Source organism: Labeo rohita, unplaced genomic scaffold, assembly GCF_022985175.1.
Source record: "Labeo rohita strain BAU-BD-2019 unplaced genomic scaffold, IGBB_LRoh.1.0 scaffold_125, whole genome shotgun sequence".
In the NCBI taxonomy this organism is placed as follows: Eukaryota; Metazoa; Chordata; class Actinopteri; order Cypriniformes; family Cyprinidae; genus Labeo; species Labeo rohita.
In genome coordinates this window covers 61,936-89,488 of record NW_026127395.1, presented here as the reverse complement: position 1 = coordinate 89,488, position 27,553 = coordinate 61,936, and the positions used below count along the sequence as shown (strand labels likewise).

The 27,553-nt window shown below is 33.2% G+C and overlaps 1 protein-coding gene across 1 annotated transcript in view; it reads right to left on the bottom strand.

Annotated features, from left to right (window-relative positions):
* The window catches only part of LOC127157904 (butyrophilin subfamily 1 member A1), a 131,088-nt gene extending 104,204 nt beyond the window's left edge, over positions 1-26,884 (bottom strand). The window contains exon 1 of the mRNA XM_051101086.1: positions 26,878-26,884. The gene's annotated coding sequence lies outside the window, so the exon portion shown is untranslated. The remainder of the gene's footprint in view (positions 1-26,877) is intronic.
* Between the last annotated feature and the right edge of the window lie 669 nt (positions 26,885-27,553).

The following is a 27,553-nucleotide window of genomic DNA, read 5'->3' as shown; positions in this document are numbered from 1 at the left end:
CCACTGTAGTGACAAAGTACTTTATTCCCTGTGTTGAATGTATTGATCAACATTTTTGTGCTCTGATTTACAGGACACAGGTGTTGGGATGAACAAAGAGGAGCTGGTTGCTAATCTGGGCACCATCACTTGATCTGGATCAAAGGTGAGTCAAGTCAAGTCACTTTTATTTATATAGCGCTTTTACAATACAGCTCAGTCAAGTAGCAAGACCATTTAGGGCTTTATAAGTAATTAGCAAGATGTATACCATGTTTAATAGGAAGTCAGTACAGTGTTGACAGAACCGGGCTAATATGATCATATTTCCTGGTTCTAGTAAGGACTCTAGCTGCTGCATTTGGTTCCTCAGGGATCAGTTCTTGGACCCCTCCTCTTCTCCATTTACACTACATCACTGGGGCCCATCATACAGGCACATGGCTTCTCTTACCACTGCTATGCTGATGACACACAGCTCTATCTTTCATTTCAACCAGATGATCCAACAGTAGCTGCACGGATCTCAGGCTGCTTGGCGGACATCTCGGAGTGGATGAAAGAACATCATCTACAGCTCAACTTGGCAAAGACTGAGCTCCTTATTTTCCCTGCCACTCCGACTCTACAGCATGATTTCACCATCAATTTAGGTACTTTAACAATTACCCCATCAAGTTCTGCCAGAAATCTTGGTGTTATCTTTGATGACCAGCTGACTTTCAAAGACCACATTGCTAAAACTGCTCGATCTTGCAGGTTTGCCCTACACAACATTAGAAAGATCAGGTCCTTTCTAACAGAGCAGGCCACACAACTTCTTGTCCAGGCCCTGGTCATCTCCAGGCTGGACTACTGCAATGCTCTTCTAGCCGGTCTTCCCTCATGCACAATCAAACCTCTACAAATGATTCAGAATGCAGCAGCACGACTGGTCCTCAACGAGCCCAAAAGGGCCCATGTCACACCTCTCTTTATCACCCTGCACTGACTCCCAATTGCAGCTCGCATCAAATTCAAGACACTGATGCTTGCATATAGAACAGCCACAGGCTCAGCGCCCGCCTACACTCCCTCCAGAACTCTGAGATCCGCCAGTGAGCGACGCCTCATTGTACCATCACAAAGAGGCACCCTTTCCAGAACATTTTCTTACACCGTTCCTGGCTGGTGGAATGATCTTCCCACCGCTCTCCCACCAACTCAAGCGACCTGAAAACCCATCTCTTTCGACAACTTAAAGCAGTAACAACAATAATTCTCACTGAACTCTTCCAAAGTCTGCTGTTCCTCATTCTAACAGTGGTTTTATTTCATGTCCCTCTTGTTCTTTCTCCATCAGGCATTTCTGGATGCTCTTCAGAATCAAGCGGAGGTCCAGCAGCTCCATCATTGGTCAGTTTGGTGTGGGCTTTTACTCCGCCTTCATGGTGGCTGATAAAGTGGACGTTTATTCTCAGTCAGCAGAACCAGGTGCTCCTGGATACAAGTGGTCTTCAGACGGGTGAGAAGAATGCAAAAATAGATGGATTTAATCACAGATTTTGGATAAAAAGAATGTGCCTTTTATTAAAGCTCCTTTGATTATGGCAGAAATCATAATTACACTTATTTTGGTCAATATCGTAATCATGATTATTTAACAAGATTTCAGCCAGCTTTTGCCATATTTGTGGCTATTAGACTGTCGTTAGGCATCTAAACAAACACTTGAATAAAATCAATCACAAATGTATGTTTGACTCACTGAGTTTTGTGTGTCTGCAGCTCTGGAGTGTTTGAGATCACAGAAGCTTCAGGTGTGCGTCAAGGGACTAAGATTGTGCTTCACCTTACTGAGTTAAAGGTCTGCAGCATTTAAAACCACAAACATTGACATAAAACATGATGTGCTTTGAGAAAAAACTCACTGAAGTGTCTGGTTTTGCAGAGGTTGTGACCAAGTACAGTTTTCAGTTTTCCCATCTTTCTGTTTTGACAGCAGTTAAACACCCTGCAGCCACATGAAGTCTGTTGGTAAATGACCTTTGACCTCCCTGTGGCTCTGATGATCAGTCCTGAGCTGTTTTTCTCTCTCTGCAGGTGCTCTGTTTGATGGAGCCCAAAGACATCAGCAAGTGGCAGCATGAAGAGTTTTAATCATTACACTGCACTACTGCACAAACGCTCCGCTCAACATCCGCAGCATCTTCTATGTGCTGGAGATGGTAAGTGTGTGACAACAGCTGAATCAGACAAATACACAATAACTGACAATATAGGGTACCTTACAGTCGCTGAAATTTATGACTGACTTACATTATTTACCCTTTCAATAAATATAATAAATAGGGCAACATGATTAATCAAAATTAAATTGCAATCGTGATTAGTCAAAAGTTATTTTTTTTTTTTTCCTGTCCAGCTTGTCAGTGAAGCACGGCTCTGTGATCAGTAGTAAATACACTCTTAAAAATAAAGTTTTTTTTAATGGCATCAGTGGTTATATGAAGAACCTTGAATGTCCATGGAACCTTTCAAATGCAGAAAAGGTTTTTTACAGTTGAAAAAGGTTCTTTAGATATTTAAAATGTTTTTCAAAATGGTTCTTTTAGGAACTGTTCACTAAAAGGTTCTTTGGGGAACCAAAAATGGTTCTTCTATGGCATCACTGCAAAAACACCCTTTTGGAACCTTTATTTTTAAGAGTGTACTGCTCCATCCGAAGGCCAGAGTGCGCTGTTGCACTGAAACTCCAAATATGCCCAGCAGAAGAAAGGTAATGCATGTCATTCCAGGAAGTCTCTATAGCGGTAGCTGTATAAACAGAAGATTGAACTGCTTTCATTGATTCAGCGTGACTAATAAACACACGACTTTGACAATATATGGTTTATCTGAGTTTATCTTTTTATTATAATATGTTATTATATAATATTATAATAATGTATATTTAAAATGCAGTGCTAATCAACATATCCTTTATCACTGCTTAGAATACTATGAAATAATATGTTGCGTGCATTATTCTGTGTAAGAAGCCACATCATCTCACAGAGGAATTTATTTCAAACACTTGACTGACATTATGAAGTAAGTTTGGAGTAAAAACATGTTATTAAATGTTGTCTTTTGAACAAGAGGTTCATAAATGTTTCTCATGTTTGGAAAGATGTTTGACATGTTTCGATTAATTGTGCAGTTCTAGGTGAGACACATTCAAATTTGTCATCTTGACATGTTAAAATTGTGCATTTTAACACCTACTAAAGAAACATGGTGAAAACTGACACCTTGAATGTCTACACATACAAAAGAAACACATTCAGAATTGCAGCATTAACACAGACAAACAGTGCATGTTGACACGGTCAAATTTAATGTGTTGTGTTTAAAGACTCTGGGCCCGTCCACCTTCCGTATTAAAAGTTGCCTAATGTCGCTAGATGGCGTAGTGCAATAATTAGGCATCATCACATCATATGAGCACCATTTTTTCGTCATCACATGTTGTTAAAGACTGTGTAAGTTATTTGGTTGAAAAACATTTTTTTACTGTAATTAAACTGTAAATAAACATTTATAAGTCAAGTCACCTTTATTAATATAGTGCTTTTAACAATACAGATTGTGACAAAACAGCTTTACAGTATTAAATAGGAAATAGTGTGTCAATAATGCAAATGGACAACAGTAAACACTCAATTTTCAGTTAAAGGCAGTTCATCATTGAATTCAGTGATGTCATCAGCTCACTTCAGTTCAAATAGTATATGATATCGCTGGAAATGAAGTGTCCCCAACTAAGCAAACCATTCCTTGAGGCGACAGCGACAAGTAATCAAAACTCCATCAGTGACAGAAATGGAGAAAAAAAAACTTGGGAGAAACCAGGCTCAGTCAGGAGGCCAGTTCTCCTCTGGCCAGAAGAACCAGCAGTTTGTTCCATGTTGCAGAAAAGTCTGAATGTGCAGACGACTCATAAATAAAGACCTTTATCAGAAACTCTGATTGATGAGAGATTGATTGATCCGTTTCCTCTCTATAGTTCTTGATGAATCAGTTCTGTTCTTTTTTTTTAGGACTGAATCTGATTTGAGTTTGAGTTCATGAATTAGAGATGAACTGGTGATTAAATTAACAAGGGAACTAACTAATAAAATGTGGTCTAAGTTTAATGAAATGAGCACCAGGTTGGTTGTCTTGACATTCAATATTATCACAGTTTGGGCTTGTTAAAATGAATGATTGCATAGTTTACTGTAGCCCTATTCTTTCTCTGAATGACAGGTTTTTTTCCACATTAAAGATTTCATTCTCACAACTTAATTCATTTCCTCATTTTAATTACAGTTTCACTTTTCCCAGCAATGCAACATCCAGTACAAATGTCTTTCTTGTGCAGAAGCATTTCAGACCATTTACAAACTTTGTAAACTGCTTTGGAATATTGTAAGAAAATGAGACAAAAGATGGTGTTTGTCCTGCTCATGTGCCACAGCTTTCTCACAGTGCAGCGGAGGATTATCTTTGTGAGGAGTTAAACCTGACTAAAATTTTATTGTTTTCCATGTTCTCTTGTGTTGAACTTTGTCGATCTATTGTTTTTTTTTTTTTTTTTTTTAATGCACTTTTAAAGTGTGAATCATGTTAAGTATAATTTGTACGTAATGAATTTGCCCCTGTGCATGTCCAACATGTTTTGTGTCTTCATCTCAACATCTGAACTGAGGTGTCATTATTTATTTACCCTCCAATATTATATTACTTTTTTATTTACAACAAGAAATATTTAGTATAATCTTCATACATTACTTAACAGTGTCTGTCAACCTCCAAGAGGACAAAAAAAAAGTTGTAATAATAGTCCATTAATTAGATGTGTTGTGCCATGATATCACTGACACTAGTCACATCACTGTCACACTCATCACAACACATTATGTTTGACTTTATGGCAACAGTGTAAAGATAATAATGACCCACTGTTGTTCTGTTTCTTCCAGACAACATGTTGGTGAGTAAAAGATGATGGTTGTTTATTGTTTCAGGCTCGCTAAATCAAACAAAACATGTCATTATGCTGAGTTTGTCATTTAATTGTAAATGAAATCTTTCTCACACTTGATCTCTTGTGTAAACAAAAAAGCAGAAATAAATAAGATGATCTGTTGAAAACTTTTAGCTCATTCCACACTTACATGTAAAAAAGGTTTTAAGTTTTGCACATGATTATTCTGCACAGCTCTCTAAAAAAAAAGTTACATGTTCTGCTCTGCAATTTCTACTAAAAAAAAGTTTTATATCAAAATCATAATGACTTATTTGGTGAGTAGACATGTATAAGTAGAATAATGTACAATGAGCCTGTCATTTCAAAATAACTATAAATAACTTACTGTACATTATTCCTTGCACAATTATCAAATTTTCATTCCTCTTTCTTTTACACATAAACACACACTTCATCTCTTTAAAACACAGCTCTTCATAAGGAGCAAATCATTTTCTGATCTTGAATCTGTAATTCCACTAATAATCAGCAGCATCAAACAAATAAACTTCATCTCTGAATGACATGAATGCTAAAAGAGAAATATGAAAAGAGAAAACATTTATGAAGACTCTCACAAAATGATGTGTTAACATTCATTAGTTTGGCCTCAGAATACTTACACATACACTTACCAAATACATTTTATACACACTACTATCATTTTCTGTTATAGGAAAACTTGAAATTAAACTGGTATCAAATGCACAAACTGAAACAGAAACTATCACACATAAACAAACTGGATGCTAAATTTATACATGTTTTATAAAATCTATACATGAATAAATTCTGCTGATATGAGAATTCATAAGAAGTTTGTAAAGTTATCATTACTGACTTAGTTTTTCTTTTTTGTATCACTGAACAACCAATCAATCAATCAAATTGTTGATGAGAACTCAAACTGTGACATTTTCACTTTTGGGCATTTTCACTTATACCTTATTATTAATTGCAATAGTAATGTTTTTATAATGTCTTTAAGCAAAAATTACAAATGTAAACTAGATAAAAAAGTTTGTCAAGACAAACTTTAAGTTGGCTTGAGAAAGCTGGAACAGAAAGTTTCTAGCATGTTGTTAGCATGCTTATAGGATTATTAGCAAGTTACTAGCATGGTGCTAACGTAATTAACAAGTTACTAGCATGTTGTTAGCATGATTAGCAAGTTACTAGCATTTTGCTAGCATGATTCTGGTTGCTAGGCGTAGATAGATAGATAGATAGATAGATAGATAGATAGATAGATAGTTAGTAATGGTTAGATGATAGATAGATAGATAGATAGATAGATAGATAGATAGATAGATAGATAGATAGATAGTAATGGTTAGATGATAGATAGATAGATAGATAGATAGATAGATAGATAGATAGATAGATAGATAGATAGATAGATTGATAGATAGATTGATTGATAGTAATGGTTAGATGATAGATAGATAGATAGATAGATAGATAGATAGATAGATAGATAGATAGATAGATAGATAGATAGATACATAGATAGATAGATAGATAGATAGATAGATAGTAATGGTTAGATGATAGATAGATAGATAGATAGATAGTAATGATAGATAGATAGATAGATAGATAGATAGATAGATAGATAGATAGATAGATAGATAGTAATGGTTAGATAGATAGATAGATAGATAGATAGATAGATAGATAGATAGATAGATAGATAGAAATGGTTAGATAGATAGATAGATAGATAGATAGATAGATAGATAGATAGTAATGGTTAGATGATAGATAGATAGATAGATAGATAGATAGATAGATAGTAATGGTTAGATAGATAGATAGATAGATAGATAGATAGATAGATAGATAGATAGATAGATAGTAATGGTTAGATAGATAGACAGATAGACAGATAGATAGATAGATAGATAGATAGATAGATAGATAGATAGATAGATAGATAGTAATGGTTAGATAACAGATAGATAGACAGATAGATAGATAGATAGATAGATAGATAGATAGATAGACAGAGATAGATGATAGATAGATAGACAGATAGATAGATAGATAGATAGATAGATAGATAGATAGATAGATAGATAGATAGATAGATAGTAATGTTAAATGATAGATAGATAGATAGATAGTAATGGTTAGATAGATAGATAGATAGATAGATAGATAGATAAATAAATAGATAGATAGATAGATAAGATAGATAGATAGATGACAGATAGTAATGGTTAGAGATAGATAGATAGATAGATAGATAGATAGATAGATAGATAGATAGATAGATAGTAATGGTTAGATGATAGATAGATAGATAGATAGATAGATAGATAGATAGATAGATAGATAGTAATGGTTAGATAGATAGATAGATAGATAGATAGATAGATAGATAGATAGATAGATAGATAGATAGATAGATAGATAGATAGTAATGGTTAGATGATAGATAGATAGATAGATAGATAGTAATGTTAGATGATAGATAGATAGATAGATAGATAGTATAGAAGATAGATAGATAGATAGATAGATAGATAGATAGATAGATAGATAGACAGATAGATAGATAGATAGATAGATAGATAGATAGATAGATAGATAGATAGATAGTAATAGATGATAGATAGATAGATAGATAGATAGATAGTAATGGTTAGATAGATAGATAGATAGATAGATAGATAGATAGATAGATAGATAGATAGATAGACAGATAGATAGATAGATAGATAGATAGATGATAGATAGATAGATAGATAGATAGATAGATAGATAGACAGATAGAGATAGATAGTAATGGTTAGATAGATAGATAGATAGATAGATAGATAGATAGATGGATAGATAGATAGATAGATAGATAGATAGATAGATAGACAGATAGATAGATAGATAGATAGATAGATAGATAGAGATAGATAGATAGATAGATAGATAGATAGATAGATAGATAGATAGATAGATAGATAGATAGATAGATAGATAGATAGTAATAGATAGATAAATAGATAGATAGATAGATAGATAGATAGATAGATAGATAGATAGATAGATAGATAGATAAATAGATAGATAGATAGATAGATAGATAGATAGATAGATAGATAGATAGATAGATAGATAGATAGATAGATAGATAGATAGATAGATAGTAATGGTTAGATGATAGATAGATAGACAGATAGACAGATAGATAGATAGATAGATAGATAGATAGATAGATAGATAGATAGATAGTAATGGTTAGATGATAGATAGATAGATAGATAGATAGATAGATAGATAGATAGATAGATAGATAGATAGATAGATAGATAGATAGTAATGGTTAGATGATAGATAGATAGATAGATAGATAGATAGATAGATAGATAGATAGATAATGGTTAGATGATAGATAGATGGATAGATAGATAGATAGATAGATAGATAGATAGTAATAGATGATAGATAGATAGATAGATAGATAGATAGATAGATAGATAGATAGATAGATAGATAGATAGATAAATAGAAGATAGATAGTATGATAGATAGATAGATAGATAGATAGATAGATAGATAGATAGATAGATAGATAGATAGATAGATAGTAATGGCTAGATGATAGATAGACAGATAGACAGATAGACAGACAGATAGATAGATAGATAGATAGATAGTAATGGTTAGATGATAGATAGATAGATAGATAGATAGATAGATAGATAGATAGATAGATAGTAATGGTTAGATGATAGATAGATAGACAGATAGATAGATAGATAGATAGATAGATAGATAGATAGATAGATAGATAGTAATGGTTAGATAGATAGATAGATAGATAGATAGATAGATAGATAAATAGATAGTAATGTTAGATGATAGATAGATAGATAGATAGATAGATAGATAGATAGATAGATAGATAGATAGATAGATAGATAGATAGTAATGGTTAGATGATAGATAGATAGATAGATAGATAGATAGATAGATAGATAGATAGATAGTAATGGTTAGATGATAGATAGATAGATAGATAGATAGATAGATAGATAGATAGATAGACAGATAGATAGATAGATAGATAGATAGATAGATAGATAGATAGATAGATGAGTTTGAATGGATTAGAAATACAGTACATAGAAGGGAAATCATTATTTCATTTTTAGGAAAACCGTAAGTCCGATCAGTTAGAAAAGATATAGCAACTGACTTCAGATCAGTCTGAAGATCTGGGCTGAGTTTGGAGTTTGTAGAGTTAAAGCTCTAGGACAAGTTAGTGTCGACAGATTTAGTCTCAGAAGAAAATAGCATATCAGTAAGTTGGCTTTCTCAAGCCGACTTAATTAAGAGAAAAAAAATGTTTTGATGGTTTTGGATTTTATCCAGTTTATATTCTAGACTTAAAAAACAATGAGCTCTAAAATGATCTCAGTTATGAATTTGGAAAATTAAAAAGAGCTAATTTAAAATCTCTTTTCAGATCTGTAATATTTTAGTAACAATAACTGAAAAATACTTTCATTTTAAATATATAATAGTATCTAAAGCACAGGCTCTATATACAATCCTGGTTATTGCAGTTATGCATTTCTTTTATGGTAAATCAGTGTGGTTTTATTGTGTTCGTGTGTTTTCTCAACAGCTGTAACAAAAATATGATGATACTGATTTTTTTGTTTGGAGAAAAAAAAAATCTAATTTAAGAATTAAACCTTTTACCTACAAAAAAAGAGTAAAGAATCACATATTGAGCACATATTAATATGTAAATGTGCTGAATGAAAGATGTTACAGTACTGCACTTACATCAGGTGTTAAACTTTCAGAGATTTGTAAACTCCATGATTATCACTGAATAACTTCAGAAGATTTAGACACAGAACTTGCATTTATTTGCTTTATTTAATAATTTATTATTATGACACTTATTTAGTCTTTATAATGATGGTGAACATTCAGAGACGAGGGAGAGTAAAAACTAAATACAGGATTTATTACACAAACAATAAACCAAGAACAAGGAACAAAAACCAAGAAACACAAGTGCAGAACTGAGGAAACCAACAACACATTCAACAATGAACAAAACCAACAAAGACCACAGGAAACATGAACACAAGAGCTAACAGACTAACAACAAGACACATCAGGAAACTAATCAACAAGAAAACTACAAAAGAACTACAAAAAGAACAGGAGACTAGAGCAAAACAGGGCTGAATGCAACCTAAAAACAAAAATAGAAGGTACGCAAAACCAGGTATATTCCAGTCCTTTAAGGAGCTTGGCAGTACAAATCTATTTTGTATTGAACAGAGAGTTTCAGACAGATAACAAGAAAACACTAGAAAAATTAAAACAGTGTTGGAAAGACACAAGAATTCAATGAAATACAAAATTAAAATTAAAAATCAAATTAATAATAAAAAATGAAAATGAAGAACATTCATCAACAAACAACAAACACTATTGAAGAAGCAGTAACTGTATGATCTTCATGATGTTTTCATTCATTTTGTGCTCCAGATCAAAACATTATTCATGTTAAAGTAAAGCATCAGTCTTGTTAAGAAAGTCATATAGGCATTATTTATTTTCTTGTATAAATTATTTTCAGTCATTTAAGCAGAAGTTTTTAAATCAAAATAAAATTACCCTTTTATTGTCCAAATTTTTGACTGGTAGTATAAATAATATTTTAGATTAATTGGCTTGAGAAAAGCTGACTTACTAAAATGCTAAACATATTATTCTTCTTCTTCTGTTGACTGTAACTAGATCAGGGTTCCTCAGATCTGATCCTGGAGGGCTGATGATCTGCATTGTTTAACTCAAACCATGATCAAGTTCACCTTCCTGTGATTTCTAGTGATCCTGAAGACATTGATTAGTTTGTGTAGGTGTGTTTGATCAGAGTCAGAGCTAAACTGTGCAGGACAGCGACACTCCAGGACAAGATTTGAGGAACCCTGACCTACAGCTTTAACTCTACAACCACCAAACTCAGCTCAGATCTTCAGACTGATCTGAAGTCAGTTGCTATATCTTTTATAACTCATAGGATTTATTGTTTTCATAAAACTGAAGAATAAAAATCAGAAAAATCCCACAGACTTACATTGACAGAATGTTCAAATGAGCCAAATTCAAACTCCAACTCAAAACTCCCAGAATCCTTTGAGACTCAATCAAACTTCCTTTCTGTGTACTATTTCTAATCTGTTGAGACTCATTATCTATGTCTGTATAGTGTCTATGATACTTACCAGCAACTATATAACAACACTTTAGCAACCATCCAAACCAACCTAGCAACCACCCTGTGTACCCTAGCAACCACATAGCAACACCACAGTAACTGCCCAGATAACCTAGCAACCACTTAGCAACAGCCTAGCAACCACCCTGAGTACCCTAACAACTGAAGCAACCACCCCTTAGAAACCACAGAGCAACACCTAGCAACTACATAGCAAAACCAGCAATCACTTTGGGTACAACCCTAAATACCCTATCAACTGCATAGCAACCCTGTCAGTGTATTTAGATGTAATATATGTATGTATGAATGTATGAATTGTTTTGCCTTTAGATTTTTAAAACTTTTTCAAACTGTCTATCAAACTTTTACAACTTTTAAAACATTTAAAACTTTCTGGCCTGGCTTTCTCAAACCAACTTCAAAGTTTGTCTATGAACTTTATTATCTAGTTATTGCTGTTACCATTTTTATTGCATTTTCTTTTATTTCAGTTGATCATGTAAATTCACTGATCTCATTAGTAATCATCACAGATGATCAGTGGTGTGGAGTTTCCATTACTCCAATACCCCAAACAAACAAATGGATAGAGTTTCTCATTAAAAGACTGATCAGTGTAAGAGTAGATATGAGACTTGGACTCCACATCATAAAAGCAGACGAGACCCTTCTCATAATCCACAAACACACCGACCCTCTGAGGATCCACACTCAGAGAAAAAAAGTAAACAGAAGAATCACAAGCTTGATAATGCCCATCTCTCAGTCCCACAATCCAGTATCCATTCTCAGGACTCATACTGATCAAGCCCTTCTTGTTAACAGATTCTCTGGTCACTCCTAAATCCCACTTAGTTTGTCCCTTCACCTGCACCTCAAAGTAGAAACACCCTGAGGAGAATCCATCCTTCCCGAGAACAGCAAGATAATTATCAAATCTGTCTTTTCCTTTTCCTTTCATTTGTGTGTTTTCATATCTCACTTGTTTCCCATCATCAGACACGATGAGTTGTGGATGAGCCATATCAGCATCCAGAATCACATTCCCTGCAAAAATTATTGAAAATTCTGCTTTACAGATGAGTTTATAATAAATACATTGACAATTATTTATTTTATAGGAATCATGAGAACTTTACAACAACACAAACAAAAAACAAAGATACACAATTAATTGTAAATAAATGTCATATTTAATTTACATTATATTATAATTTTGATTTAAAACATTAATTTTGATGCCATGAAACATGCCTTGATTTAAAAATAAATAATTTTTTTTAACTTTTTTGACTCACCCTTGTATGTTCTTAAATATGTGAGAGCTGAAAACAGAAACTATAAAGTTATAAAGGCTTCATAACAAAATTCATCTTTAGATCAATAATGAAATCAATAATTTCAATCAGCACTTGAAGACAAACAAAATAAAAGAAGACTCTACAGAGTTTATATATCTCATAATAAAATACAATGAATAGCAAACATATGAATGAATTTATATTTTAATAAGATTATATAAAACATTCACCTTTAGAATTGTCGAATTGTAGAATTGTCTTCAAAAGTTGATCACGTTCTAAAGAAAATTCAGAAAAAGATGAGAAAAGAACATTATATAATTTTTATTACTTTGACTAACAAGTTATGATCATTCAGTTGTGTTAACATCACACAAGTGTACATCAGGGGCCATGAACCCAAACATGTAGCCAGTTTAGATCATTAACCCGATCATGAGGCTGGTTTAGCTGACTAGACAGGTAAGTTTCAGTTTAGTGTGCTCCAGCTCTGCAAAGTTTTAGGCACCATGAAAGTGGTTTGTCTTTTAGCAGTGTTCATCACCATAGTAACTTACCCTCCACAGATAACCTCCTCCAGAACAGATTACGTTCTGGTTTAGAGATCACAAACTGAAATTTGACCAATCAGCTTCAAGCAATAAAGCCACACCCTCAGTTTCTCTTGCTCCAAATTAAAGGGCACTACATAGTAAAAGACTTTAAAAATAAAACATCTGTATTTTATTTAGATTATTTATTGTAATTATTTTATATGATTTACATAATTATTATATCTGTAATCCATTATCATTTTAACCATTTCAGTTTAATAGTTAAAGCTACAGTCTGAAACTTTTTTTATGTGTTAAAAAAATCAGTTGTCTTGGCTACTGATTTAGTTACAACTGTCCTGTGTTTAAGTAGTTATGGCTATGTGTATTTATATTCTTGGTTTTGGTTTGTTATTGGTGTTATCTTATTTTAAGTTGGTTGTTTAGTTTGCTGTGTTTATTTATGTCTTTTCTTTTCTTTTCTTTTCTTTTCTTTTTTTTTTTTTTTTTTTTTAAACAATACTGCACTTAAATCCAGCTCTCTGTTGTCTTTTTCACAACCAGACCTGAAAAAATATATATTATATACTGGTGACCATTTACCAGACAAGATATACACAAAATTAATTAATATATAAATTGGTATTTTACTGCTGAAAAATTCCAATTTATATATTAATGAAAAATGAATAATGAATTAATAATGTAATAAAGAAATGAAATTCACCATGTTGTATTCTCCTCTCCTCATCCTGTAGTTGACTGTGTTCATTCTGTAGTTGACTGTGTTCATTCTTTAGTTGAATGCGTTCTAGAGAAGATTTACAATAAAGACAAGAAAAACAGAATTCAGATAAAATATAAATATAATTTGTGATTGAGGAACAATAATAAATTACAGGACCATATTCACAAAAATATATGAATGCACAATGTGTTAATTAAGCATTTTGTGGATGAAAACAGACTTGACATTAATACTGAATTAAATTATCTCACTATTAATTAACAATTACCTACAATTTAACTAAAAAAATTTAATAATAATAAAAAAAAATTGTATCCTCAACATAATATTTCACGTATGAGGTAACATATCAAAAGGAAAATGTGTAAACAAAATTTTGTTTTACATTTTTGTAACATAATAAATGTATACTTCATTATGTCTGTCAATTAAAAAAAAAAAAAAAAAAAAAAACACATTTAATACAATTATACAAGTTCATTTTTCATTTGAAGACAAAATATTTTTTACCAACGGTTATTCCTCATTTTTCCTTCTACTTTATCTTCCATTCACTTTTGTGGTAATACCCACCACCAACACATTAACAAAAATAAATAGAAAAATAAAAAAAACAACAATAACATTTACATATATAGACATTTTTACATATGAAAAATAGGGGGAAAAATAAAAATTAAAAATACAGAACACACATTATTCAAACATCAATTTATAATAATATTTAATAATTAAATAAAATAATAAACAAATAAATTAAAAGAGAGGGAGGATTACGTAAAAGGGTACTTAATATAATATGTTTTGTTTTATAGTGGATACTTTGATTTTAGCGGTGCCCAAAGGGGCCATTTAGCTCCCCAAGATTCTGAAACAGAAACAAAAATCTCAGGAGTATACTCATTTTGATAGTACTTTTTTTTTCAAAGATAGTGATAATATTTTCCACCTTTTAAAATAATTTCTTATAGTAGTTTCTAAAACTGTTTTGTCACACTATATAAATTTTCTACTTTGTTTGGAATTTTCATTCCCAAACTTCATTAAAATGCCATCTGTTTGGTTCCATTTGGGGATATTTCTCTTAACTTACATAGGTATTGCAATGCATCCACCTTGAGAAAATCAGATACTCTTCCAAAATAAAATTCCTTTATTAAAATATGGAGCCCTGTACTGGGTACTATTGAGAATGTAATTTGGACCCCAGTTTCCATAATATTTATTTATGTATTTATTAAAGTTTAATTGGGTAATGGAGTTTAAGAAATTGTGTAACTGAGGAAAAACACTCCAGATGTCTGCAAAACTTAATAAAAAAAAATTTGAGAAGAAGTAGTTTCTAAATATCATAGTTACACTTATATAAATTTTCTACTTTGTTTGGAATTTTCACTCCCAAATACATTATCTCTGTTTGGTTCATTTAAAATCATATTTCACTTTAAAACCTTCTTGTAATTTACCCTCAGTTTCCATAGCTTATGTCTTATTAAAGTTTAATTTAATTTAATTTCTCTGAAAAAACTCCAATGGCCCTAATTCTTGCATTCAGTTAATTAAATATATATATTTTTTAACTACTTTAATAAACTTTTGATTAAAACCATATACTTTGTTTCTCTGTTTTAGTTGTAAAATCAATTAGATTAAGTGTTCTTATGTGATTCAAATAGTGCCTGATTTTTCACAAATCCTGTTTGATCCAAGTTTATTATTATTGGTATTATCTCAGCAAGTCTCGTAGCAATTATTTTCACTGATTATTTTCAACACTGTGTTAAAACTACAACTGAAAATGTATCCTGTTTAAAGTTTTCATCATAGATTGATATTAAACAAAAAACACAATCATCTGAGATGTGGTGGAAATTAAATTTGTTCATGACTTTCAGCAATAAAATTTAAAAGTAAATCAAACTTGTGAAAATTAAAACCTGCAATAAGGAGTAAACTTCACTGACAACTTAATTTTTTTCTGGGGTCATAGACAACTGTTTAAACCAGATGGCCTCCACCCAAGCAAACTTGGGTGCAAGAGTGCTAAAGGACAACATCTACTTCTCCCTCCATCATCCTTCAGCAGTGTGTGCCAGTCCACCCAACCTGAATGACACACACACCTGAACAGAGCATGAATGAGCACAGGATTTCACATCAGCTCCTGAATCATCATGTGGTTGACACATCCCACAAAGACACTGATAACACCACACAGCCACAACAGACACTGCTCATGGACACTGTCCCGACTGAGTCCTGCCTACAGACAGACTGTGATGCATTAGAACAACTCAGAGACTCAGCACCCAATGATGACTTTCTGGAAATCAAACAGGAAAGCCAGGACAACATATTTCAGCCACTGGAAATGCCAGAGCCACAGCCCCTCACACCAGACACATTATCCCTCTTTTCAGCATCTCCACTTCTAAGCTGCTCAGAGAAAACGGAGGAACTGGTGTACGCTGGGACCAAACTCTCTCTCTCTGTTCAGAGAGGTGGAGGTGTAGCTGCTCTATTTAAAGATGTCTATCAATGCAATCATTTGGTCATTGCTTGTCCTTTGAATATATGTGTTTTGTGCTAAAAGGTGCTCCACACATCCTATTTATCATTATTTACAGGCCTCCAAAATACTCTCCAGCCTGTTGAAGACTTTACTGAACTGTTATCAATGTTAGCAACGACAGCAAATACAAGGAGTTTTCTTCCTTCTTTCCTGAGAAGATCAATAATATAAGAAAAGCGATCCACAAGTTATGCAGAATTCAGACAGATTTGACCACAATTTCAAAAAGCAGTTACTATGTCTGATTTCAAAACAATGGATGGCAAAACTTTGAAAGAAACAGTACAGCACCTTTAAACGCCAACTTGCTGCCTTGCTGATCTTTTTTCAAAATGTGTTGAAAATGTTTAGAAGCAGATCTCTTAGAAGTGGTAAACACTTCACTTCTTTCTGGGACTTTTCCAAACTCACTGAAAACTGCAGTTGTTAAGAGCAATCTGGATAAAACCATACTGAGCAACTATAGTCCAATATCAAATCTTCCTTTTATAGGCAAGATCCTTGAAAAGGTTGTTTTCAATCAGCTAAACAACTTCTTAACCTGAAATGGACACCTGGACAATTGTCAGTCAGCGCTCATAAAGATAATAAATTATATTTGATTAAATACTGATTCAGGCAAAATATCAGTGCTGGTACTACTTGATCTCAGTGCTGCATTTGACACTATCACAAGATACTTCTAGAGTGAGTGGAATATTCTTCAAATATATTCTATGGAACTTTCTTCAGTTAAACAAGGAGTCATTGCATTTGGAAACAAAGATGAACTTCTCAAGGTGGATGCAGACCTTGACTCTAAGCGTCAAACAACTAAAAATCAAGTCAAGAATCTTGTTGTGATTCTAGAGTCAGACCTTAGTATCAGTAGTCATGTCTAAGCAATAACTAATCAGCATATTTTCATCTCAAAAACACTGCATGAATTAGATGTTTTGTTTCCAGTCAAGACTCTGAGAAGTTCATGCTTTTATCAGCAGCAGGGTGGACTATTGTAATGGACTCCTGACCAGCCTTCACAAGAAGACCATTAAACAGCTGCAGCTCATCCAGAACACTGCTGCCAGGATTCTGACTAGAACCAGAAAATCTGAGTATATCACACCAGTCCTCAGGTCATTACACTGGCTTCCAGTTACATTTAGGATTGATTTTAAATTATTATTACTCATTTATAAATCACTCAATGGCCTAAGACCTCAATACATTGCAGATGTGCTTACAGAATTCAAACCTATCAGATCACTCAGATCATTAGGATCAAGTCAGTTAGAAATACCAAGTGTTCACTGAAAAAACAGGGGCAGTCTGCTATTAGCTTTTATGCTACCTGCAGCTGGAATCAGCTTCCAGAAGAGATCAGATGTGCTAAAACAGTAGCCATATTTAAATCTAGACTTAAATCACATCTGTTATAGCTGTGCATTTACTGAATGAGCTCTGTGCTACGTCTGAATGATTGCCTTGAAAATTATCCCTACACTGCTTTATTTACATAGATATATAAAATAACAAGAATTCAAGCATTTTACCTCTGTTTTTATGAACAAACACAGCTATCAGTATTCCAGCAATCACACTGAGCACAACAAAAACTGAAATCAGGATGATTGATGTCCTCCAAGAACTAAACCTTTTACCTATAAAACAAAACAGTAATTAATCACACTGTGTAAATCAAACATATTTGACAAGATGATTAAAAAATATATAATGTTGAGTTCTGAATGGTGCATAGAAGTGCTTCAACTTTATGACATAATGGACTCAGCTGATAATCATAAAATCTTTTTACTGAATCAAAAATACCATGAGATCACAAAATACAGTAATAAAGTGTCCGTACTTACTTGTGGTGATAATCTCTGTTTCCAGCACGTGATGTCTCAGTTTGACTCTGCAGTGAATCTTGTCGTCTCTGTGATGTACAGTGATGGTGTGTTTCACTCTGAATCCGTCTTCATTTCTGTGTGTCTCTGTAGTTTCTGAACTCAAACTGACTCCTTCACTGTTCAGCCACTCAAGATCAGGTTCAGGATACCAACCTTCAGATTCACACAGTAGATGAAGTCCTCCTGAATGATCAAACCCATCTACAGTGATCACTGGGGGACGTCCTACAGCTACAGATCAACAAGAAGAACATGCAGTTGTTTTTCTGGCTTTTTTATGTTAATTAGAGCATGTTAAGGCTGGAATAAACTACACAACTTTTGCCCCGATATACAGTCTGAGGATATCAAACATGTTTGATTTTTTCAGGAGAGCACATATCACACGTCTCCAACAGTGTGCATGTTTCTATGTGACTTTGTTGTGATCCTCAGTCGTGTAGTGTATGATGGCCATTTTCCCTTTGTAACTATTACAAAGTTAGTAAGTGTGTGATGCCTAGTGTTTTAAAAACTGTTAAAATCTTAAAAGTTGTGGTGTATTCCAGCCTTTAGTTTTCAATGGTTTTCTCACCTTCAACCTTGACATTAACAGTGGCATCATCATACCAGGATTTGGACTGAATAAAACACTTATAAAGTCCTTCATCAGAGACTCGGACTGATGAGAGTTTGAGTGATGCATCTCCACTCTGTAGTTCTTGATGATTCAGTTTTGTTCTCCCTCTGTAGGACTCAAACTGATTTGTGTTTTTGTCTACATGATCATCATAAAGATGCACTTGTGAGTCTTTCAGATCAAGTCTAAACCACTCCACTCTCATGTCCACAACACTGGTGCTGGGTTTGACTGAACAGGGCAGAATCACATCTTCACCAGCTACAGCAAATACAGGATCTGCAGGTCCCACCACATCATACTGCTCTGTTATAAGAGAAAGAAAACAAGTCTTATTAAAAGTGAAGCTTGTTTAATTTGAACTGTCAACCTTTAAAACAGCAAGTCATAAAAGTAGTCCATAACTTTGTGTTTTAATGTAAAGTAGTAACTAGGGCTGGGCGATATGGACAAAAAAATTATCACAATAATTTTATTCATATCAGTCGATATCGATAATTATCACGATAAATGTCAAATCTCTATTTCTTTCACGTTTAAAGTCAGATTTTTGCTCTAAAGTAAAAGTTGTAGAAACCAGACCATTAATTTTCTTTAACAAAATAAATGAGTTCTAATGAGTAATATTGTTTCAAATCAAGAAACAGGTTTTGGATTGTCTGATAATGATAAAAATAATAATAATAATAATATCACTTTTTTGTCTCTTAGAAATGCACATTTGATAGTAGCTTGAGGATGCAGAGGTAATTTTTTTGTTCATTATCAATCAGTAACATCTGTAAAAATTGTAGCAACCCCAGTTTTATATGGTTAAATTTATTCTGACCCAGATTTTTTTTTTTTTTTTTTTTTTTTTTAAGCATTGGTCTCCCATAGTAGCAAGCATACATTTTAAATCATGATAAACACAGTTAAAACCACACATAATGGTACCTCAATACCATGGTAAAAATATAACTACATGGTTTTATAGGTAGCCTATTTGTTTGAAAAACGGTAGTCTAAAAACATTCACTATAAATGCACACATGCTATAGCTTAATCAAAAATACACACATACTATAATTATATACCATTATTCCTGTAATAAAATTCATTGTGAATATCCCACATTGCTGACACATTGCTTCTATCGGTGCGCGTCCTGCTCCACACAGCACAGATCGTGAAAGCAGACTGCAGTTTTTTTTTCATTATAACAAAGTGTAGAGACGATGTAAATAATAGATTCAAATGCAGTGCAGAGAGCTTCATTAATTAAAATGCACGTTTGTGAGATCGCGATGAACTAAGACAAGTGACAGTTTTTAATGATTATAAAGGGAGTTTGCAAAAGTGAAACTGAATTTATACAGTTTTATTAATTTTTGATTTTAGACAAAAGTTAATATTAAGTAACTTACATTTTAGGAACACTGTTGTCTGATGGTCCTCTATTTCGTCAACACAAAGAGCGCTGTTTCGTTTATGAATGAATCTACGTTTTTTAATGGATTGAATAAATGATTCCGTCACAAATACTTTGACTTATTGCCACCTACTGGCGGTTTCAGTTTCAGTTTTAAAGTATAAATTTAGTCATTTAAATCGTTTAATATTTCTATATTCAAAACTTTAAATATTTTAAACACAAAATTGTCTCTGATTTAATTTGACTGTTATTCTTTTGATTGTATTGTAATTTTAATTAAAATTGTTGAATAAATTTTTATTGTCACAAAAGATGACATTTAATAAACTTAGAAAAATGGCATTACAAACAAAAAAACTTCAAGAAGTTAAATATCGTTTTATAATGGGAAGATTCATTTCTGTAATTTGTCATGTGATCAGGTGTTCCTAAATTTATTATTATTATTATTATTATTATTATTATCAGTAGGAGCAAACAACATACAACAAATCTTTAATTTGGCCATAATTGCAGCTGTCTTAATATCCAAGAAGGTTTAGAGAAAATATTAAATGTTTAATGTTATTATAGATTATAAAGGATTTTATAATTAAATACAACCGAAAGGACATCTGAAAGTACCACAAAAGTACTAGTAGTATTTAATACAGAGACACTAATTTGGGCAAACAGCACTAATTACTTGTTTACGATTTGACCCTTAAAGTTGAGGACTTGCAACTCGACTTGGACTTGCCCGTCTTGACACCATTTTAGCGAAAAGAACGTGCCAAAAGTGTAAGCGCGGAGAAATGGAAGTCGGAAGAATGCAGATCGTATTTATTTTGCGAAAGCATAAAGCTGCAGTTTCACAATACATGAATTACACTTATGAGTAACAGTAAAATGCTGCAAATCTTTTTTTCTTACGCTTGAAACGCGATTTACACTTTTACAAAGCTTCTCTTGCACATGCAAATTTAATTTACGCTTACAGTCTTATGTACACTTGCACAACACGTACTCTTCACATGCAAATCTTTATGGCATTATTTTATCTCCATAGACTTGACTTGAGACTTATATGCAAAGACTCGAGACTTTCTACAATAAAATAATCAATAAAATAATTTTAATAAAATAATTTCAGCTCAGATAAAAATTTAATGTCCATTTATTTTGTAGCAATGATGAGCTGGTTAGTATTACATAAACTATAAACTAAACTATAATTACAAATGAACTATCCACCTTATTTTGCCTGAGTGGGATGGCCATTTGTAAAATTTATGGGTAGGCTTATTTGTGTATCATCCGTGTGTATCATCCTTGATGTTACAAATTGGTGTGTCTTACCATGTTTTAATGTTTTATCTTAATTATGAACATACTGGTTTGTAGTGCAATACATTTCACTACACTATTACCACGGGCCCCCTGGGCTGCAAAGTTGACCTATAGAAGTAATTTGCGGGTGGGACGTGTCCCTACGACCCCACTACTTTTTTGCAACTCGTGCATCTCGCGGCACGCATGTACCTAAATGAAAGAAACATCTCCATTTCTCGATAAGAAATTCGTTGGTCTGTTAAATAACAGGTGAGGACCTCTTGCTGGAATGTGTTATGGCTCGTTGCCGCTGTTATTAGTTTTATCTTGGCGCTCGTGCACAATGCGCAGTCTTTACACAGACGATCGAGCGCTTTGTTCTGGTAAAAGCACAAAACAAATGCACACAAACACGTAATTTCTCTTGACAATCACTGATGAACACCTTTGGTTTTAATGAGAAAAAAACTATACGAAGGTTGATTAGAACCACTTCAGAAATGCTTGACAAAAGTTCTACCACTAAACCATTAAAGCACACAAGTAATCTACGCGAATTTGTGTATATAATCTCGGCACTAATTATTAGGGGTGGGAATCTGTTGATAGGTCCTGCCTCACAATTCGATTCATATCGATTCTTGGGGTCATGATTCGATTAAAATCAATTCACGATTTTTCGATTTTTAATAACGATCCACAATTTTTCATACACTTTTTTGTGCACACTAGACATCACATCAGTATTTTGATACAAAAACACACCAGTCTATACTATGGGTAGTCCTGACTCAAGATATCCTATTAACTACTAACTTCCTAATAAATCATATATATTGCTGTGTTTGTAAAGGAAATGACATGTAGGCCTATTACGGAACCCCTAAAGAAAATAAATATGATATGGAAGAAAAAACATATTTTAATGTTTTCTCTTGCAATTATATTATTGGGGAATCATACTATATATAAACTGCAGGCATTAGGGAGACATTATTGATATGCGCATTTACTTTCACTTTTGAGATTCGCGATCACACCAAATTCCCTTTAATCGCGATTCATATGTGAATAGATTTTCCCCCACCCCTACTAATTTATTATTTATTTATATTACTATTATTACCACTACGTCATCTCTCAAGCCACTGGTTAACTAGTTTTTTGTAATGTTACGCAATGTGATATATATATATATATATATATATATATATATATATATATATATATATATATATTTGTGATAGGCCTACTCTCCCATTCACTGCCCACAGCTGAGAAACCCGGAAATGTAAAAAAGGTTCATAAATGGATTTGAACGCACACTTCATCTCTTTATGTGGGTGTGGAAAATTACCTGATCTTGAATATGTAATTCCACTAATAATCAGCAGAGTCAAACAAATACACTTCATTGCTGAAAGACACAGATGATGAAAAGAAAAATATGAATACAAAATATTACAATAAACAGACAAATGAGTTTTATACTTGCACATTTACACTTATGGGCCAAATACAACATTTTACATATATATCTACAATGAACAGGTTAAATTAATCAAGTCAAAGCAAGACACAAATGTACAATGTGTGTCTACATGTAGCTTTATTTGACTTTATTCTTTTTAAAAATGTATTTATATGGTTTAGTATCACTTTATAACCTACCTAACTAGTTAAATGTGTCTGATCTCAAGCCACACTCATGATAGACACAATTGTTCAGAAAAATGTGTTTCTCGACTTACCTGCGACTGCAAATGATTGATATGATTATATGGGAATTAACTAAATGTTGATACGAGAGTTCGTAATCGAAAGAAGAATATTCTTATCTCAGTTATACTTTGACCTGTAACTAAATGATTTACCTGATGACTCCGCCCTCCACAACACCTGATCATAATCCAACTCCCGAAATCATTCTCTGTTTGCAGAAATGTGTCTTCAAACTTTGAGTGCAGGGCTTGTAGCCTATGTGACTTTGGGAAAGGTTTTTTTTATTTATTTTTTATTATTATTATTATTATTATTATTATTTATTAATTCCTATTTATGTAGCTTACAAAACTCCACTCAGGCCACACTTACAACACAGTCAGTTTTTCATGCAAAGCAGATAATGCCATTTCAAACGAATCTGATTTTTATTAACATTACCAGAAACTTCGCATTCATTTTTATAAACCACAGTAGGGAAAAGCTATTCGGCTACATCAATTAGTTTTGTATCTAAAAAAATTTACTATGATAAAACAAATTGAAACAAATAGTCGAGTTTCACCAAAGTGACATAGGCCCAACATGTCAGAACCAGATCATATCAAACAAACAAATAAAGAAATAAAGACACTTTTTTATTCTTCTTCTTTGATCTTTTTAATTTATTTCTGAATATAATGAACAGAACATTTATAACATATTCTGCCATTATTTTAATGTAATTAATCAATTGTATGACTCTACCATACATGAAATCTTAAAAGGTCAAAGTATCAGCAACCAATGTAAAACATTTTATACAGGCATGTATCGAACTGCACGCAGACGTAATCAGTGAGCGCACGCAGGGTCCTTTCAGTCACTGTACACCTGTCACACTGTAGTTTCCAGTCTTCAGTAGGTCAAACTACAGCAGCAGCAGAGACATTTATTTAGTTTACTCAAATACTCTCTGAATGTCTCTCAGAGGACTCATGCCAGGCTGTTATCATCCAGCAGAGGGGTCGGAAGAAGAATAGTCACCGCGACATTCACTGGAGGTACATGATTTATTTGTTTAATGGCCTATGGATGAACCGTTAAATTAATATGATCAGTGAATCAGAACACAGCAGCGTCATGAAATATTATAACAGGGGGAAAATTATTTTGATCAAACAAACAGGCTTTTACTCAAAATGTGTATTTGTCTCATTGACAAGATAAACAGGATTTGTGCAGAATAGGTCTATTGCTCAGTTGACCGCGGTCAAGTGAGCCGCCATCTGCGAACGCCAGCCGCCATCTGGATTTGCTGCACGTCTATTAGTGGAATTACGGTACGGAGACACGAAGCGGCCAAAAAAGCTGACGAACATCTATATTTCAGCGGTTAAAATTTAAATGTGCTAGAAAACAGGGAAAAAGTATTTACAACACGTATATACATTGTTCATTATAGAAGATACAATTACTTTCGAATACATTATACTGTGAAGTTTTCTGAAAAAATAAAGTTTGTTAAAATACATTCTAACACTGAATGTTTGCGCCTTTTTTTCTACATGCATTATTAACATTTCTTCAGAGTTACCAGAACATTTCAATAAATTCTTTTTCTGAACAACCATATCTCTATCTGTGTTCACGCAGAGTCACACAAATGAACTTCATTGATGGAGAATTGCTGGAAATATGAATACAAAACATTATAATAAACAGACAAATGCTAAGTTAACATGCGTGTGTTTTGCCTCTGAATACTTGCACATTTACACTTATGGGCCAATTACAATATTTTCTGCAGGGGCTAGAGAAAAATGCGGCATCAGCATCTCACAGCGGCACTTCCGGCGGCATCTCCAGATGTCACGGCTACAGCGGCATCTCTATAGATGCCGGGACATTTTTTAAAATGCTTTAACGTGGCTTAATGCATTAAAACACTGTTTTTAAAAGACCAATATCAATAACACATTAATAATAAAACATATGATGTACTGACAAGCAGATGTGTCGCGTTTAATTGCGCGTAAAACGTTTTCCTTTCATAAGGAACACACTTAACATGGCTTAATGCGTTAAGACAGTGTTTTTAAAATGTCAAACTCAGTAAACACATTATTAATAAATCATATATACTATGTACCTTACTTGGAGGAAAACGCTTAACGCATAATTAAACGTGTTGCTTTCGTATTTTGGGCTCATGTCTGCTTGATTGATTTATTAATAATGTTTATTGTGTTTGGTATTTTTTTAAAAAAAACCCTTTTAATGCATTTAGCCATGTTAACGCATAATTAAACGCGTTGCGTTATTATTCTGGACTCATTTGCTTGTTTGTACATTATATGCTTTTTTAACAATGTGTTTACTCAGTTTGGTCATTTAAAAACACTAAAACATTAAAGGAGAAGTCCACTTCCAAAACAAAGATTTACAGATAATGTACTCACCCCCAAGATGTTCATGTCTTTCTTTCCAGCCGAGGAAGAAGGGTCTAATCTAGCGAAACGATCGGTTGTTTTAATTAAAAAAAATACAATTAAAATACTTTTTAATCTCAAACGCTCGTCTTGTCTTTCTCTCCCTGAACTCTGTGTATTCTGACTCAAGACAGTTAGGGTATGTCGAAAAACTCCAATCATATTTTCTCCCTCAACTTAAAAAATCATTTCAAAATCATCCTACATCACTGCAGAAGTTCCGACCCAGTCTATGCAAAGTGAACATGCAAAGAAGATCAAACACCGTCAACAAAAAAGGTAAAACAGCAATATAGGACGATTTTGAAGTTGAGGGAGAACATGAGATGGGAGTTTTTTGACATACCCTAACTGTCATGAACCTGAAAAAAAATACAGGCAGAGTAAGACAAGAAGAGCGTTTGACATTACAAAGTATATAAATTGTATTATTGTAAGAAAATAACTGATCGTTTCATTAACTTAGATAAGACCCTTCTTTCTTGGCTGGGATCGTTTACAACCGCATTTGGGATCGTTTGAAGCCGTATAAAACTGCATTTTGGAAGTTCAAAATCGGGGCACCATATCAGTCCATTATATGGAGAAAAATGCTGAAACGTTTTCTTCAAAAAACATAATTTCTTTACGACTGAAGAAAGAAAGACATGAACATCTTGGATGACAAGGGGGTGAGTACATTATATGTGAATCTTTGTTTTGTAAGTGAACTTCTCCTTTAAGCCACGTTAAGCGTTTTCCTTGTAACGGATTCAATGGGAGGAAAACTCTTCATGCCGTTGCCTTCGCACTCTGGGCTGATCGGAAGTGGCCACATTTTGCGCTAGGCCTCTCTCAACATTTTACATACACATCTTCAATCAACAGGTTAAATTAGTCCAGACAAAGCACCTGTAAATTAGTCCAGATTTGCATTTGTATTTATATGGTTTAGTATCACTTAATAAGTCGCTGCAAAAACCGTTAAATGCATCTGATCTCAAGTCAAACTCATGATAGACAATTGTTCAGGTGAATGTGTTTGTCGACTTACCTGCGACTGAACATTGACGTGTTCACTGGAGTTTTCTGAAATAATTATTGATATGATTATATGGGAATTATCTAAATGTTGATACGAGAGTTCATAATCGGAAGGACAATATTCTTGTCTCAGTTTTACTTTCACTTCTATGACACCGCCTTCCATCCAGTGTTGCCAGATTGGGCAGGTTGCCTCCCAATTGAGTTTCTTTTGATCGGCTTGGACCGGAGAATAACGCATTGGGCGGGTAGACAATCAGCTGCTTTTTTCTTCGCTTTTATCTTTAGTCATGTTATTTTAATATGTTCAAGCTCAAAGTACCACAGTAAAATAATGTGTAGTGCAGTCATCAACTCATTTTACCTTAACGCAACCCTTCTTAGTTCAGTTTAACAGACCTGTCAATCAATTTATTTTATGTTGGTGAGATGTGATGACTCGTGAGTGACGGGGTTTTGGCGCTATAAAGGACAATATAAGTGATTGCGATGGCAAGATTGCCTAAATATAAGTTACACGATAAAGCGTCTAAGAGTAGTGTAATGTAGTGAGAGATGAATAGAAGACTTATAAATATAATTGTAACTGAAATAAGTGAATATCTGAATGATTTAAAAAAAAAAAAAAAAAAAAAAAAAAATTCAAAACTGAATATGGGGACTGTACGATGCTGTCCTGCATCAGA